The sequence below is a fragment of the Manduca sexta genome, chromosome 5 (genome assembly GCF_014839805.1).
Source record: "Manduca sexta isolate Smith_Timp_Sample1 chromosome 5, JHU_Msex_v1.0, whole genome shotgun sequence".
Lineage (NCBI taxonomy): Eukaryota > Metazoa > Arthropoda > Insecta > Lepidoptera > Sphingidae > Manduca > Manduca sexta.
The window spans coordinates 9108181-9126364 of NC_051119.1; the positions used below are offsets into that span (position 1 = coordinate 9108181).

An 18184-nucleotide genomic window follows, 5' to 3' on the forward strand; every position below is an offset into this window, starting at 1 on the left:
CTATAAGGATTATTTTTGTATATATATAGGGTCGCGAACGCACAGGCAGGCAGCTTGCTTGGCACCTAGAGGCTAGCGAATCACCTAGCGAGTAGCTTCGTAAAACGAACATTCTCGAACGTTCGCGACCGGCTCCATTTTTGAAGTCCGAAATCCACGCGGGCGAAGCTGCGAGCGGAAGCTAGTTTATGTATAAATCATTTGAAATTTTAGTTTTCTGGGTTCCGTACCTCAAAAGGAAAAACGGAACCCTTATAGGATCACTTTATTGTATGTCCGTCCGTCTGTCAAGACCCTTTTCTCAGGAACTCGTGGTGGTATTAAGCTGACATTTATATCAAATGCTCAGGTCTACTGTCCCTTGGAGCTATGAAAAAATCAAACTTCTAAGCCAATTCAATCAAAACATACAGCCGTTTATTATTTTTACTGGTCCATTTCAGTAAAGCTCTTACATTGGACCTTATTTTTACAAGGGCCAACAGCTTTAATTTGAACAGCTTTCCATGACTACAACGTATCACAAATATTGATAAGAACTGAAACCAAAATGTCAAATTCAAATCAATTATGTACTTGTTTACAGTATAAATGCTAGGGCTATATCGATGTAGGGCCATGATAGCCCCATCAAAAATATACGAAGTAGCTTGGTATTGCCATACGTATGGTAAGTGAGATATCCTATCAGAAACATCTGCTCGGTTGCCGGCTTACGCAATTCAAATTATCTCAAATTCTCAGCATTAAATACAAAATATAAATCCGGACAAGTTCGAGTCGAATTCACGCACCGAGGGTTCCGTACGAACTTGTAGGGAATGCCGTTTATTTGCCGTTCGATCTTTAAATACGGTTATTACACCAAACAAATATAATAAGTTTGTACTAGTAAATTCGCTTTTTTTATTCAGTACATATTTACGGTTTTGAGATTCTTGCTTTATATATGCCGTAGGATATAGTTTTGTTTTTTGGCAAATAGGATGATTGTAGGTCACTGATAAGTACTTTATAGAATTTAAATCCCGTGTAAAATCGCAAAATATGCGACATCAACGATCATATCTTTCGTTCACGTTGACTCAAAGTTTAATTTTTTCACAGCTAAAATATTATTTGTTATATTTTAACTTGATACCGCCAAGCGTTCCTGAATAAAACAGTATTTGACAGACTGACAAAATATGATCTTATAAGATGATCTTAGAAGTGTTCTTTTTCAACCCTAAAAATATCTCAATTTCTCAGCATTAAAATACGAAATAAAAAATTAATTATTCTTAATTATTAATATCGTCTAAGTAACGCGGTAGGTACGTGATTAATATTAATACAATATTCCATTTGCGATTAAATCGCTGAAATGCTATCGTTATCTCTGTTTACCCACCTGACTAAAACTTTAGTAAACATTATAAAAAATGGTATCATCCAGATAGCTTAATGTTTTTTATCGTGAAATTAAGAGGGAAATCATGTTTGTGTTAGATAAAATGAGTTTGAATTGCGCTCAACGCAAAAATATATAGATAAGATAGCACACAGAATGAATAATTTATGCTATAAGTTTGACAAAATGGTTGCTATATAGATGTTCCCACGATACATTTTATAATTAAAATTGTTTTTTTATGCGAGCGTTTATAAAAACTTTTGAAATTAATCATTAGGAGTAATTCCAGTATTATGTAAGCAATAAAAGAGAGGAGGTCTATGGTTCGCTAATTTTGCGATGGTGGACGGAGAGGTGTTAAATGTGATTTAGCAATAATTATTTAATTGTTTTTTTTTTTGGATAAATAAATAAAAATAAAGAAATTTTGTAATAATTATAACTATGCTTAAATATGACGGCGACGATAGCCTAGTTGGGTATGGAACGGACTGCCGAGACGAATGTCCGCAGGTTCAAATCCCAAGGGCACTCACCTCTGACTTTTCTAAAAAATCATTTGTGTATTCTTTGTGAATTTATCGTTCGCTTTAACGGTGAAGGAAAACATCGTGAGGAAACCTGCACATCTGAGAAGTTCTCTATAGGAATTTCGAAGGTGTGTGAAGTCTACCAATCCGCACTAGGCCAGCGTGGTGGACTAAGGCCTAATCCCTCTCAGTAGTAGAGGAGGCCCGTGCTCAGCAGTGGGCAAGTATATAATACAGGGCTGATATTATTATTATTATTATGCTTAAATAAGCATGGGAGACCTTTGCTTACTTTTGCTGACAAGGAGGTTAAAAATACTAAAATCCTAACCCGAACATACTTATTCTCCCATACTAATTAGGAAAGTATTACTGGAGACAATTTCCTTAAATGTAATTATGAAAAATAATAAAACATATACCGTATGTCTAAAAGTTAAGAAACTCAAGCTAGACTTAAATTATAAATAGTAAGTGTTAAAGTTGGCGTCTGCGTGATACGTAACCGATAGTGTCTTTTAATTCTTGTTTTAGGAGCCTTGTACGTGTCTATATTACGACAATGTCGCTCCAACTTGTGAGCTTTTTTTATTTTTATACTTATCAGCCTACAACTGTCCACTGCTGAACATAGGCGTCCCCTAGAGCGCGCCACGCTGCTCGGTCGTCCGCACTCCTCATCCAACTTCCACCGGCGATCCTACGAATGTCGTCGGACCAACGGGTCGGAGGTAGTCCTACGCTACGCTTACCGAGACGCTGTCTCCACTCTAGGACTCGTCTGCTCCAGCGGCCATCGGTCACTTCAGAGCTATGTCCGTTACTTTGGTTCTCTCACGGATAACCTCATTTCTGGTTTTATCCGCGAGAGAGACACCTAGCATATTCTATACGTGCACAGCTAAGTGACCACTGCACCTGATGGTAAGTGGAGTGGGGTCCAATGGAATGTCGACTACCGAGAAATGATTACCCTTCGACAGTTGACACAATTATGCCTGTTAGAACTGGATACACAGATTGATCCCGAAGTGTAATGGGTTCCAATGGAATGTCGACTACCGAGAGACGATTATCCCTCGACATTCGACAAATTATGCCTGTTAGAACTGGATACACAGACTGATCCCGGAACGCGACACTTACGTAGGCCACTATGGCGGGTTTTAACACCTTGTGTACGGTGGTCGCTATACCTAAGCGATAGTGTATTTTATTCCTTGTTTAAGGATCCTTGTATATTATGACTATGTCGCTTTAACTTATTTTTAGCTATGAGTAATGACTATACCTATTAAGAAAACCTGACTCAACAACAACCCAGAAGTAAACATTCATTTCAACGTATTCGAAATTCATTAAGCATTGGTATTATTCGGAGGCATGCAGTAAATATCATTGATACGACTGCGAACAATTTTAATAATTCATTTCAAAATGGTTAATTGCATGCGGTAATTAAATTATTATTAATACAATCAACAATTAACGCTTTTGAATCTTGATTCTGTGAGTAATTTTTTTGAAAATAAATCTTGACGCTACTAGACGTTACGTTAGCAACTTCAACAAGTTGCTTCATAATAGTGTAGTGTTGCTCGGCAACAAGTTGACCGCGTTGCGACACTCTTAAACCTTTAATTACTACGTCAACTCGACATAAGATATTCCAACAAATACATTTTTCAAAATTAATTGAGTATCATCAAATGATGTACCTATTAATTTTGACTTAGTAAATTAATTGACATTTCAACTGAAATTAATATGAGAGGATATAATAAATCCAACATGTTGTGACAGATCATTACAATTAAACAGAAGCAATCAGACGAATTAGATACAGCCAATCAAAAGTTTATAGACCTTCACACAAATTAACCAATTTAATTAGAGCACTGATTGAAATTTGACGCATTTTAATGCATTCTACTCTATTTGATGTATATTTATAACGATATAACGGAATAGTGATTCCATATAGTGTCGTGTTCCGGGATTAGTCTGTGTATATCCGGTTCTAACAGGCATAATTGTGTCGACTGTCGAGGGTAATCGTCTCTCGTCAGTCGACATTCTTTTGGACTCCACTCCACTTACCATTAGGTGTAGTGATGTGACTTCACCGTGCGCGTATAAAAAAATCAATGACAATTATTCTTACAAGAATCCTATTCATTATAAGGTTTATCCATATCAGAAATCGACTTCTATTTAATTAGCACTAGTTTCCGGCCATCTTAGTTAGATATTTATTGAGATACAACAATATTAGCCAATCACAACGGCCCTATGGCTACGTACTGCGAAGCCATGCCGTTAGCACTGAGAAACAGACTTGTTATCATAGCTTTACTCTGTCCTTAGATAAAAAACGTCTATGAATAAGGAGGATTATCTATACATTTTAATTAGATCTAATTTCGTATATAACATTTCGGTTCAATTTCCTTAGCATAATTCTCACGAGTTCTTAGGAGGGGAAATTATAAGTAAAGTATATCATTTTTAACGGAAAAGTTATTACTTACTTGATCAGGAATAACACGACTAACCTGAAACAGAAGAAAGTACTAATTAGACTTTTTTAGAAATTCAATAGTCAATTAAAAATCTTAAACATTTTTATCTAGAGATGAATAAATTTTTTCTGTTACATTAATATCCGTCTCAACTAGTAAATCATATTTAGACGTAAGATGTATTGGCAAAATTTCAAAATTACATACAGAAAGTAGCTGGCAGTTATTTGAAAATCAAGATAAGGAACAATAGCATATTTAAAAAGAAATTATCTATCATCAGTGTATTTACAAAGGCTGCTCGAGCTAGTATTACAACAGAAATGGACTACTAAACTTACATTAAGAACTTAATCTTTCTTTATTCGTCTTTAATAATAATAATAATATCAGCCCTGTATTATATACTTGCCCACTGCTGAGCACGGGCCTCCTCTACTACTGAGAGGGATTAGGCCTTAGTCCACCACGCTGGCCTAGTGCGGATTGGTAGACTTCACACACCTTTGAAATTCCTACAGAGGAACTTCTCAGATGTGCAGGTTTCCTCACGATGTTTTCCTTCTCCGTTAAAGCGAACGATAAATTCACAAAGAATACACACATGATTTTTTAGAAAAGTCAGAGGTGTGTGCCCTTGGGATTTGAAACTTGCGGACATTTGTCTCGGCAGACCGTTCCACACCCAACTAGGCTAAAGTCTTTAAAAATCAAATTATTTTTGGCACTACCAATACTTAAAACCGATGACAAAACCATAAGTCATAAAAAGATCATCGTAAAATCCTCAGTTTAATTAAAAAACAATTACGAAACATCGTCACGGTAATATCTGAGTATATCATAAAATATCCAATTTGTCAGAAGCGACATAAAATACACAATCCGCGCGAGATCGCAGCGGGGTGTGTCCGCGATAGAAATCAACTTAACGTGCTGTTCCGTAAATCACCACAGACTACAGTAGACTAGAGAGCGACACTTAATCTATACATACAAAACGAAGTCCTCTTTTCTGTCTGTCTGTATGTTATTGATTTTCTCAAAATCTACAGAACGGATTTTTATGTTTTATGGAGATAGTTTAGGACCTTGGAAGGGTTATAGACTTTCTATCCCGGGAAAATATATAAAGGGATTTTTATTCCGGAATTCCGGCCGCGGGCGAAGCCGCAAGCAAAAGCTAGTGGGGGCATAAAAACTCGTCAATTCTGCATTTGATAACTTTTGGCAATGCTATAAAATAAAATCAAATTATTTTCACACACTATTATTTCTATTCGGTGGTTTGTTGAAAAGTTTAGGCATGATTTATTGCTTTTTAAATCATAGCTCAGTTAGATTGTTAAACCAATTTAATATGTAGAAATAAAATCGCCAAGAGCGATTGCCATCCCTGAAATAAATCTAGAGTTTTTAAATTTAAACGTAAAGATCTTATAATTCGTCCATGCTTTAAACTCGTGGGGTCGTAGTCGACAGCCAGCGATGTATGGAATTGTACCTTTAGGGTTCTATATTGTACATCTGTCATATATACCTGTTAATCAACACATTGATAGGTAAAATATATTGTTCAGAATTTCGACTTCAATTAAATATTGTTTCTTTCTTGTATTATCTTACAAAAGAATTCCAAACTTGTTGGTGGTAGGATATATTTTATATCCGCCCGGACTGCGACGACCGTACACCATGTGTTAAAACCCGCAGGGGCGGCTATGGATGTAGACTTAGACATTTCCGTCAGAGGAAGCTCGCAGTCGTCCCTAATGCGCCGAAGAGGGCCACCGCGGAGTTTTAGTTGGTATGCCGTGCGTTGTATATAGGTTAGGAACTCGGCCTGGCGGTCGCCTGAAGGTCGACATCAAATCCGGGCGGCGCAACGCCGGGTCGTAAGGCACGGTGACCCCAACATAACCGCTCAGTCGCCCCCCACGAAGGCTGGGCGGTAGTCATAAGACACTAGTGTTGCCCAAATTCAGTCTTGGTCTTGCAGTCTTGGTCTTGTTCTTGCGTTTTTGCAAGACCAAGACCAAGAACAAGACCGCGTATTTTTAGCAAGACCAAGACCAAGACTGACCGTGCAAGACTTGAGCAAGAACAAGACATAGCCTGCAAGACTCTTGCGTCTTGCAGCTAGGACTTAGCGCTATTTCACTGAGTAGTTAGGTGTAACAGTTCGGTGTATAGGTAGGTACGCTTAGGAATTCTATGAGACGCAAAAACCTGTATCAAAGAATATGAAAAACTGGACCTATGCGCATTACGACTAATACCATAAACATAGCGAATAAAAAAATATCTATTAAAATCAAACTGAGTGCATGCATAGCTATGTTTTAACCATCGGCACTTTGATAATGCGGCATCAAAGGTTTTGTACTTACTTCTTAAAGAAATTTGCCGCTTTTCGGAAGTACATGGTTATGATACACGCGCCGGCGGCTTCTTTTGAAATCTAAAACAATCGTTGCCGCCACGCCGAAATCATAACATTTGACACTATTTGATTGCCGCCATAGGGCGTAGGTATACTCATGCAAAATAATTTCGAATTTTAAGAGTAAATAAATAAATTTCTTATAAGTTGAAGGTTCAATCTCTTTCTAGACAGATAAGTATTGTTCTTTAAAATACAGTCAAGTTATTGTAATTAATTTGTTTTTTTACATGTTTTAGCAAATGTAAGCTTATAAATCATAAATGTTTATTAAGAAACAGTTACTTCCATGGAAAACGACATATAGGTATATTTATTAATCTGCTTGATCTTTACTATGGCTATGTTAATTCAAGCTCACAATGTTCCAATTCTAATACGTTTTTCTAAGATTTAAAGTAAACTTTAATAAATAGTAATAGACTAATAGGTAATTGCAAGACTTGCAAGACTCTTGCTGCAAGACCAAGACCAAGACCAAGACTGGGAGCGCAAGACCAAGACCAAGACCAAGATCAGGTGTATTGGCGCAAGACCAAGACCAAGACTGGCTAAGTCTCGTCTTGTTCTTGCATTTGGGCAACACTATAAGACACTTTCTCCGCGAAAACAAAAAAGGTGTTAAAACCCGCCATAGTGGCCCAAGTGTGTCGTGTTCTAGGATCAGCCTATGTATATTCTATTCCAATGAGCCGGAAAAACTGTGTACACTGCCGAGGGTTGATCATCTGTCGTCAGTTGACATTGTATGGACCCCACTCCACTTACCATCAGGTGTAGTGTGGAGCACTTTGACGTGGCCATATAAAATAAAATACTCTAAAAATCATTGCCTAATAAGCGGCGATAGCCTAGTTGGGTGTGGAACGGACTGCCAAGACGAATGTCCACAGGTTCAAATCCCAAGGACACACACCTCTGACTTTTCTAAAAAATCATGTGTATATTCTTTGTGAATTTATCGTTCGCTTTAACGCTGAAGGAAAACATCGTGAGGAAACCTGCACATCTGAGAAGTTCTCTATAGGAATTTCGAAGGTGTGTGAAGTCTAGCAATCCGCACTAGGCCAGCGTGGTGGACTAAGGCCTAATCCCTCTCAGTAGTAGAGGAGGCCCATTCTCAGCAGTGGGACAGTATATAATACAGGGCTGATATTATTAAGCGGTCGACGATGATAAATTTCAAAATTTCTATTTAGTTGAAAAAGACGAGCGTTCGTAGAATTTTGTATCGCCCTATTATCTTGACTGTTAAAAATAACCTTTTCATCAATCAGTCTTCAATATAGATTTTCCTGTAGATTTAATAATAGCATTTCCTATAAATTTTTAAATAGGATAAAATATTTATAGAATAAATATAGTTTGAGAAACACTAATAAAATTAAATTAAAACATCACTGAACCAATATTATGCCTATTTATCTACTAGATCATAAAATATAACATGTATCATATTTTTTTTTATATTGTTTAAATTTATTACAGTGTATAAAACAGTAAAAATAATTCGTCAGAGAATAGTTTTGTTTAAACAAACACACAGTATCCAGTTTTAATAACAAAACTTTTCCTATTTAAACCAATAAATCCCGCAATCAAACTAACCTAAAAATGTTAACCAACGCAATAACACTTCATCATGAATTATCGTCAAACCGATGTCGAAAACTTAGGGCCGGTGTCAACGCTGCCTCCCGCCGCGTCCACGAATCAAAAACCAACACAACCCATACATTATTTATAATAAATTAACTATCAGATCAAGTTATTGCCTCGGCCCAGTTTTCATTTTGTAATACATAAGGGATTATATATAATTAATTCTATATATCGTATATTTATTTTAATATTCTTCTTAATGTGCTCTTTATATCGGGATTAAACGTTGTTTAATTTATTGCTATTTGTATCTAATACGTTTAGCAAACGGTCCATAAAATTACGCATTAAGGCAATGGAAACATTAAAGTTAATACGATTTGGATAATTATGTCCGTTTGTGTGTATTCGGCATGAATAGATTAATTATACAAATCATGCCAAATATTTAAAAGCCGGTTAGATGCCTACATCCTTTGGCGCCTTAGATATTCGAAATTTTAATTGGATGTTATTTAAAATACGTATTAGATAAATATATTATTATTTTACATATTTTTTTCCGCTTTTGAGTTATTCCAAACAATCAATGTTTGTAATATTGACATAAATGCATCGCCAATTTGAAGTAATCTTAGATGTTGATTTATTTCTAAAATCTTATACAAACCTGCGGTACACACATCAGTTTTTATCTATAATTAAAGCATCATCGAAAATGTATATGGTTTTGTGGAAAAATAATCTATAAGTAATTGTTAATACTGTAACCTATCATAAACTAAAACGTACCATAGTACCAATGTCACTAATGCAAGTACGCATTCAAACATAAACACACACATTGTCAAACATAAAAATAGTAAATTGAATTGTCATAAACGCATTTGTCATTCGACGGCACATTTCACGCCCTTAAGCCGACATAAAGAATTCACACGAAAAGTAGAAAGTCAATTAAGTCCAATTTATCACCAATTCGTATGAATGAGTTCGAAATATTATATACGACGCATCGGATTACCATCACTGCGACGATTTGATCGAATTTAGAAACGTTTACTGTAAACTAGTTTTTACCCGCAGCAACGCTTGACGGAATTGATTGTATTTCCTGACTAGAAGAATAAAAAAACATATATTGCGATAAAATACGAAACTAATATCTCGTACAAACAGCGTTAACTTGAAAAATCAAAAAAACTAAATAGGTGCCCGCAAAGCAGGTTTATTAATTTTCTAGTCAAGCTAGTAAAGCTTATTATTATGAATGGGCGGATTTTAATGTGCTAATTAACTGGTACAAAGCTTTGGAAAGGAGAAATGTCTTTTAAAAAAAAATTAAACGTAAAAAAATCAACTATAACATTGGGTGTTAAATTTACTGGCAGTACAACAGCTTCAACAAAAAAACAACAATAAAATAATAAAAACAATAAATAAGTATCTATTTAAACCAAAAAAAAAAACTAAAACTATACTACAAATGTTTAGCAACTTCTCTTATATTGTATGTACGTGTTTATAGATAACTGTGGTCATTTTTAGCAACTTAATGGTTAGTTTCATGGCATTCTACTCTACAAAACTTATTCTTCATAGCACAATTGTTAAATATGACGATTTTTGGCTTTAAATGACTGATCATGTTGATAAATTCCACACGATACAATCCCAAAAACTCATTCAAAGTAAATCAGTAATTTGACATATCATCCCAACAAATAAATGTATTTACATTTAATGTATTCAACAACTTATAACCTCTCAATTTCAGTAGTTCAACGCACAGAAGTGACAAGTTCACAGTTTTTATTAGAATCATCTCTACATAAATTATTCCAAGTTTGTTTTGCATTAATAGCTGGGCGGAGTCGCGGATGACAGCTAGTTTCATGGTAATCACCGATTTAGCCGCAGTTTTATATCCGATAGCAATATGTTATGTCGTCCAAATATTATCATATTAATACTCTCGGTTCGCATTCTAAAACTTAATTATTTTTTACATGTTCATCCGAATGAATTATAGTTAACGTTTGGAATGTAGCGCATGGTTACACGTTCATATTAAAATATTATTGTTTTTATTATGTTTTTGGACAGAAAATCTATATAAATCCTTCCTAGACGAATTTCGGTCATGGTGGCCAATCTCAACGGAGATCAGCCAGGTACGCAAGATATATTATAGGGCATTAGTGTATGCGCAAACATAGATGCACTTTTTATTTGTTCACTCTCATTGTTCGGTGAGACAGCAAGCCGAAATGACCGGAGAGAGATCAGGCGCAGGACCAACGGCTTTACGTGCTTTCCGAGGCACAGGGGTATCACACCTCCAACTTCCTGACTCTGAACGGCGACTGACTAATTTTTAAGATAGAAAAACCCAGTGACTATTATTTTTGTGTCGACCCGGGACCCGAATCCAATATCTCAAAGCGGTAGTCGTACTTATACCGCATACGCATTTCAACAACGCCAACGAGGCAGTAAAAAAATCTATATAGGAGCTATGTAGACCGATGAAAATAGGACAGTTTTGTTTCTTAATAATGTAGGTACCTACCTACTTTCTCGGCAAGAAGTAAACAACGTCTACTCGACGCTTTAGTGAGGAAAAATTATACTGATTATAATGAATGAAGAAAATTTTTAAAATATTTTCTTATTTCATATTATTACTATCTTTTGCTCGCAATTTTAATACGCGTAAAAGAGTTTTCACGAGATAAAAAGTAATCCATGTCCTTTTAAAGGTCTCAAACTATCTCCATACCAAATTTCATAGAATTCCGTTTGGTAGTTTTTGAGTTTATCGTGTTTAGACAGACAGGCGCGGCAGGGGACTTCGTTTTATAATAAGTAAGGATTTTATCGAAATGAAATGAAATGATTTATTTGAATCTGTAAAATGTGATACATTATTTAGATTCCTTCAATATTAACTCTACCACCAGTTCGGAAAGCAGGTCTCACCAGAAAAGAACGGGCAAGAAACTCTGGTGTTGCTATTTTCAATATCAGTTTAAGGTAAATACTACAATACATGATTAGGAGAAAGGAGAAAAAAAATACAATTGGTTTTTTCATTGACTGCCTCGGTGGCGTAGTTGTATTGCATGTCCGGTACAATAGCGCTCTGAGGTCCTGGGCTCGAATCCCGGGTCGGGCAAAGTGATATTTGGGTTTTTCTGCTCATTATCAGCCCGGAGTCTGGAATTTGTGCCCGATATGGCGATATGCTCGCCCCCTATCACATCATGGGACGGAACATACTTGGCGAAAAGTGGGTGCCCTAGTTGCGCCTCTGCATACCCCTTCGGGGATAAATGCGTAATGTTATGTATGTATGTATGTATGGTTTTTTCATAGTGTTCATTACCGTGTGATATTGTAAGCAAGCGGTTAAATTTCATCCTACTTGACCGCTTTGGGCCCTTCTTCTCCACAATTACGGTAATGGACAGGTTTGAGTTATGTAAACACAGCTCTAACTGACCGACGGAGGTTTAACCCACCCGGTGCCAAATATACCCGGTTTTATAAATATACCCGGGTTCTATATATTCCCGGTTGAAAAACTTTCCATTCGTTTTGCTTTTTATTCTTATTTCCGTCTACGATGTTTTGAAACGAGAAAAACTATAGATTGATGCTCGAAATGAACGGAGTGGACCTTTGCAGTGGTCAGCTAAATTACTGCGCGGATAAATTAAATTGGTAGAGGACAAAAAAAACAGTATTTTATTTATACGGTATCGACCTCAATGAGCCTGTTGGTAAGTGAAGTTTAATAGAATATCAATTGACGAGTGATGATTAGCCCTCGATAGCCGACACAATTATGCCGGCCTGTTGGAACCGGATATACGCAGCCTGATCCCAGCTTACGTGCCACTACGGCGGGTTTTAACACCTTGTGTTCGGTGGTCGCTATCCGGGCGGATATAAAATATTTTGATAACAGTTCAAATAAATATTATAAACTCATGGCACCATAAATGGCAAAACATAGCATCATAAATACTTACTATAGTCTAGTGTATACTATTTTAGTTAGACCGATGATTTTAGATGCTTTCTTAATGTACCTACAAAGTTGTACAGAAGCCTCGGACCACAAGACCATCACTCAACTGTCTGTTTAAACTTACTGGATACTAATCGTACTTAATACAATTATTTAAGTAAAATTCTATTACTGTACATAAAATACCAAAAGCCCGAATAAGTTACATAAAACCAGAAAATAAAAGACTTTATTTATAGGCACTGGTTCGTTACGATTTTATTACATATGGATTTAATATCAACAAACTAACGGGCTGTTGGACAAATATTTATGTAGTTAATAGTAAAGCGACCAAATATACAAGATCCTTCAGTGTTTCATTTCTTAAGACTTACTTAGACCAAGTTATATTGGATGGCCCAAAATATTCCAATTGAGGAAGAGCTTTAATCGCCTTTGATTATGGGCGTGTTGAAGATCAAATTATATTGGTTAAAATTATGGGAGTAACTTCTTGTAAGAATTTTTTAAAATTAATTCCGCATGGAAACTATTACCTTATATTAATAGTGTTAAGGGCATAGGTTGTTTAACATTATGGACAAATGTTAATGGCAGTGAAATTGTTTGTTTTTTTAAGTTTGGAAAGTATAGCGTGAGAATATTTTAATAGTTTTATTAAAACGGCACTATCGCGTTTTCACGTGGTTCGGCGACAATTTGATGAATTAACTTGATTTTTTTGGTAGTTAAGATAGTGTTTAAAGTTAAAGATTTTTAACCAAAAAAAGGAGGTTATCAATTCGACATGAATGTTATTTTTTGCTATTTTCTAATCTATTGTTTTTTACGGTCTTAGTAATAATCTTATTTTTATTATTAATTAAAAATAAAACTATTTTTCGGATTTTATATTATAATTTAATCTCCCAACGTTTCGAACACTGCAGCCTTCGTCGCCACGGGGCGGACTCATCGTGAGGAAATTATAATAAAAATCCGCGATAAAATCCGTACAATAGATTTATTTTAATGTACATTCGCGTAAACATAAGAAATCATTATATCTACGGTTGAAAGGCTAATTGACTCAAACGACATTTTTTTACGACACTAAATTTCATACATATTTAAAATCAGCTTCTTTTCTATTTTTTTTTAACCTACTTATTTTTTTTTAAACAAAATGTCGCTTAATTCAGACAGCATCGATTTTTCTTTTATTATTCTGAATGTAAAAATGGTTAAATTTTCAGATGTTGTATAAAGACTATTTTAAGAGATTTCATGTAATTAGTTTTAATTTACAGATATAAAAAAAAATATAACCCTCCTTTTTTGAACTCGGTCAAAACCGCGTGCAAATCCTAAATAATTGATGCTATTTATAAAATAGCCCTAAATATTTTCCACAATAAATTACGCATTTCTCGACCGTTACAATATAAACTGCGTAACAAAAGGAAGCCATTTTGTTATTAAGTCCCCATAAATGATTACGAGTAGACGAAACTACTCAAACATAATATGAGGGCGCACTCAAAGTAATTGGTCGATAGGATGGCTTTTCTTGACCACCGAAAAAACATAAAACAAAAACATTTTAGGAAACATACCACACATGTTGACTGATAACAGATAGGTATTTAGACGTTATTAGTGATCCTAACTGTTTTAATTGTCTTTAAAGTATACATCATAATCCACGAAAAAAAAAATAAAAAATACCTTTATTTTATTTAATAGAATGAAATGGTATTTATTAACATTTTATTTCTTCGTTGTCTGAAATAAAGTTACGTTTTGATAAAGTCAAACTAGAGTGAGCTAAATGGAGATTAATAGATTTAGAAATACAATTAGGTAGCATTGATAGAAATGAACCCCTGTGTATATATTTTTTTATGTGCCAGTATAGACAGACGAGCTAGCGGCCTGATAGTAAGCCGCCATCGCAGCTCATGGACTCGGTGATGCCAAAGACACAGACAAGCCGCTGCCTAACGTAGGGAGTATGAATAATACTCATTTTATTATGCTCTCTCACGTCTCCTTCTCTTAACCACGAAAACACCATTTTATTTCCAACTTATTTAACTATTATTACTATTAGTTATTTAACTGCATACTAAAAAGTGGTATGTGATTTCACAATCCACATTACAGCCAAAGTTTATACGAATGTAGCTCATAGAAGTAAAGTTCGCAATCTGCATGCCAAGGGGGTTCGTGACCACGCCTATCAACACAGTCCGCCCCTGCCCATAACGGCTCTCCAATGTAATTGTGAAACTTTTGACGCAAGCGGCCCGGCCAGCAATTAGTCTGAGTTGCCCAGTTGTTCGTCTGTTTCAGTTTGTTTGCCAAAATAACCAACTGAATCGCTATAAATGGCACACGTTAATTATTATAAACACATTACATACAGGGCACAGATAGGCACTAAGGTCAACATGTTGAAATCCTTTGATTTACAAACGTAGTAATGTTTAATTGCCTTAATCAGTGGGGTTAGAATTTCACAAAATATTAAATATACTACTTGTGTAGTTATTTTCATATTTATTTACAGTCCAGGTATGATTTTATGTGAGTCGATTTTATCTAAGGTAGCAGTTTTCGTGCTTATATTTAGATATAAGCACGAAAACTGCTACCTTAGATAAAATGGTTAGCCATACAAACAAACAATGACGCTTTCATTCCAGAAGGGGTAGGCAGAGGTGCATCCAGGATACCCAATTTTTGCCTGTGTGTTCCGTCCCATGATGTGATAGAGGGCGAGTCTATCGCCATATCGGGCATAAACGCCAGACTTCATGCTAATACTGAGAATCAAAACCCAATATCACTTTGCCAGGCATTCAAACCCAGTATTAAGAGCGGTGTACCACACACAATACAACCACGACACCAACACAATAAAGTATCTACCAAATTTAAAAACTCGCATCTTTAATATTAGAATGATGGCATACTTTACAAAAGTTTAAAGATCTTTTATCACGAATCTATTCACTCGAAACTCTCAATCTGATTTCAATACAGGTGTCCAACAATAAATAACTCATGTAAAATATATTGCCATATAAAACTAACGCGACATATAACAAAATCGATACATCAATGGTGGACGAACTAATCAAATTACAAATCGATGTTTAATTAAGTGGCCCGCGCGAATAATCGTCCACCATTCACATATATCGATACGACGATGCATTTAAATCGATGTATTTGCATTAAACAACAGTTTTGTTTTTCTAAACTCGGACATAAGTCACAAACATTTGGTAGGTAATAAATTTTATATTGGTATCGTAAGAGTTGACCCTTAGACCTTTATGAAACTTTTGTTTTAATAGAGCTATATTTTTATTTCTGTGTGGGTGGAAGGTGACAGTACGAATTTGAAAAAAAAATATGATACAATCTTTTTAAGTCTTAATAAAACTGGTACACATTTATTAAAACTATTGTCTTAAACAAAACAATATTTATTTATTATTATTATTTTGTAACTAAACATGTACTTGTCACCTAATTTGAAAAAGTTGTATACTCTATTTGGATTCTGACTAGCCATTAGATCCACTGTAATGTAATTTAGATTATTATTGTCAGGAATCTGTTTAGTGTATCTTTATAAATAAATAAATAAATTGATGAAACTCTGAGTTGCGAATGCGAATCGGATTGCGTATCGGCCGACAAGTGGATGGGCTCGGCTTAACAAAAGCGTCAAATCATTTTAAAATAACTAAACCCGACCAAGAAACGAACCCGAGACCGCAGCAAGACAGTATGTCGAACGCAATATAACTATGTAGTGACAAATTATATTTTGTTAAATTTACCGCCGAACCGTTGCAAGGGCAGGAATTCTTGACAACCAAACGCAACATGATGAATTTTCCAGAACACGGTCATATGTAACAATATTTGTGGCAAGAAATGAGTGCACTAGTTCCAACTCCGTCTGCTATGTCGGGGATAAAAAGAGGTGAGTGTGTTCACATAACATAATCAAATTGATTCACTGATATTATAAGCAATTAAAAATATGATACATGTACTAAAAATAAATCAAAGTCAACGAATTTAGTTATTGATCTAAATACTAATGGAGTTATAAGACGGCTATTTATTTTGGTAGACAATTTATTTAGCTCGATATTATTACCAATCTATAACACATTGTAGACCTTTCATTTGTAATAAGATGTATTTATTTTCTTACATAACATACGATATAAATTTTCGGGGTTATAAAAACGTAATGTCACACCCAAATTTCATCATCTATGCATGGTCCCTGGTAGAGAGCGAAACTAGTTCCATTTACCGAGAACATTTCTAAGGGACTCCGGGTTCATACTGAACAGAAACACTTAATATTACCCAACACGGACATCGACTCCGGGACCTCAACAGGACATTCGTACCGAAACAACTACGTCACAGAAGCAGTCAATGTTTATTCTTACAAGATCACGGCGAACCAAGAAAGGTTCTATACAATAAAATGAGTCTTTACATTTTCCCCTAAAAATGCCTGTCATCAATCAAGTGAGCGGTTAAATAATTTCTGGAATATGCTTAAAAACATTTGCTGTGTCAATCCCTCATTGAGGTGGGTTTCAACTTGATATTGCTTTGAATGACGAAACGTGCTTGCTATTCGCCTGATGGTAAGCGATACGACCGCCCATAAACAGTAGATACACAATCCAATATCTTGAATTAAAAAGGAATCTTTTGTATTCCACTGCGCTCGCCATTCTGAGACATTAGATTTTAAGTCTTATTATGTCCCGAAGCTACACTGGCTGCAATGTCCTTCAACTTGATTTTATTATATTACAAACATAACTCCGTAAAACAACTAACTAATGAATCGTAAACTGAAGTAAAAGCGTCGTGTGGAAGTCAGAAGCAATAAACCCAACGTTTTTTCTGTTTGTTCATTTCAATACGCACTCACCCTCGTCCGGGTTTTATTGACTTAACGATAGGTCTAATTACATGTTTCTGTATTTTAACTAAATTGACATTGATTTTCTAAAGTTTTTAGAATATAATTTGGTATAGATCATGTTTTTTTCTTTTTTTTTAAGCTGCTTGAATTACTAAACGAGCTAGCCGTTCGCCTGATGGTAAACGATACGACCGCCTATTAACAGTAGATATACCATCCTATATCTTGAATTACAAAGTATTATTTGGTATTTCACTGCATTCGCCATCCTGAGGAAACCTACATACCTGAGCATCGTTCATGAGAACTTCGAATGGATTATATTATGTGAAATCACCAGCAAAGGCTAGAATATATTCTGAATTTGAAAACATCATACAAACTACATCAAACACCACACATTAAATCTCATCAGCTACTACAAATATTTAATAAAACTTGATAATGAGATCACCCACGTCAAGTTTAAACGTTTCAAATTTAATATTTGATTAATTGTAACGCGAGACTACATGCTAATCGTCGGCCCACATACATAATCGTGTCGTAACCTACATATGATTTATGATACAAAAACCTTGTGGAATTCGTAGCTAGAGTAAGCATGCGGTTTTGCTAAGAAAAATAATAATAAATACAAATGTGATTTTTCATAACTGACATGAGAAATCGTGCATGTATGTAAAAGTAAAAAA

General features: G+C 35.2%; 1 protein-coding gene across 11 annotated transcripts in view; it reads right to left on the reverse strand.

The window, feature by feature from the left end:
- LOC115455890 (protein madd-4) overlaps positions 1–18184 on the reverse strand; it is a 416434-nt gene that overhangs the window by 272964 nt on the left and 125286 nt on the right. For 9 of the 11 annotated variants that reach the window (XM_037445350.1, XM_037445344.1, XM_037445332.1 and 6 more), the window contains one exon: positions 4458–4481. The exons of the other annotated variants lie outside the window; for them this stretch is intronic. The gene's annotated coding sequence lies outside the window, so the exon portion shown is untranslated. The remainder of the gene's footprint in view (positions 1–4457; positions 4482–18184) is intronic. 11 annotated transcript variants of the gene reach the window in all.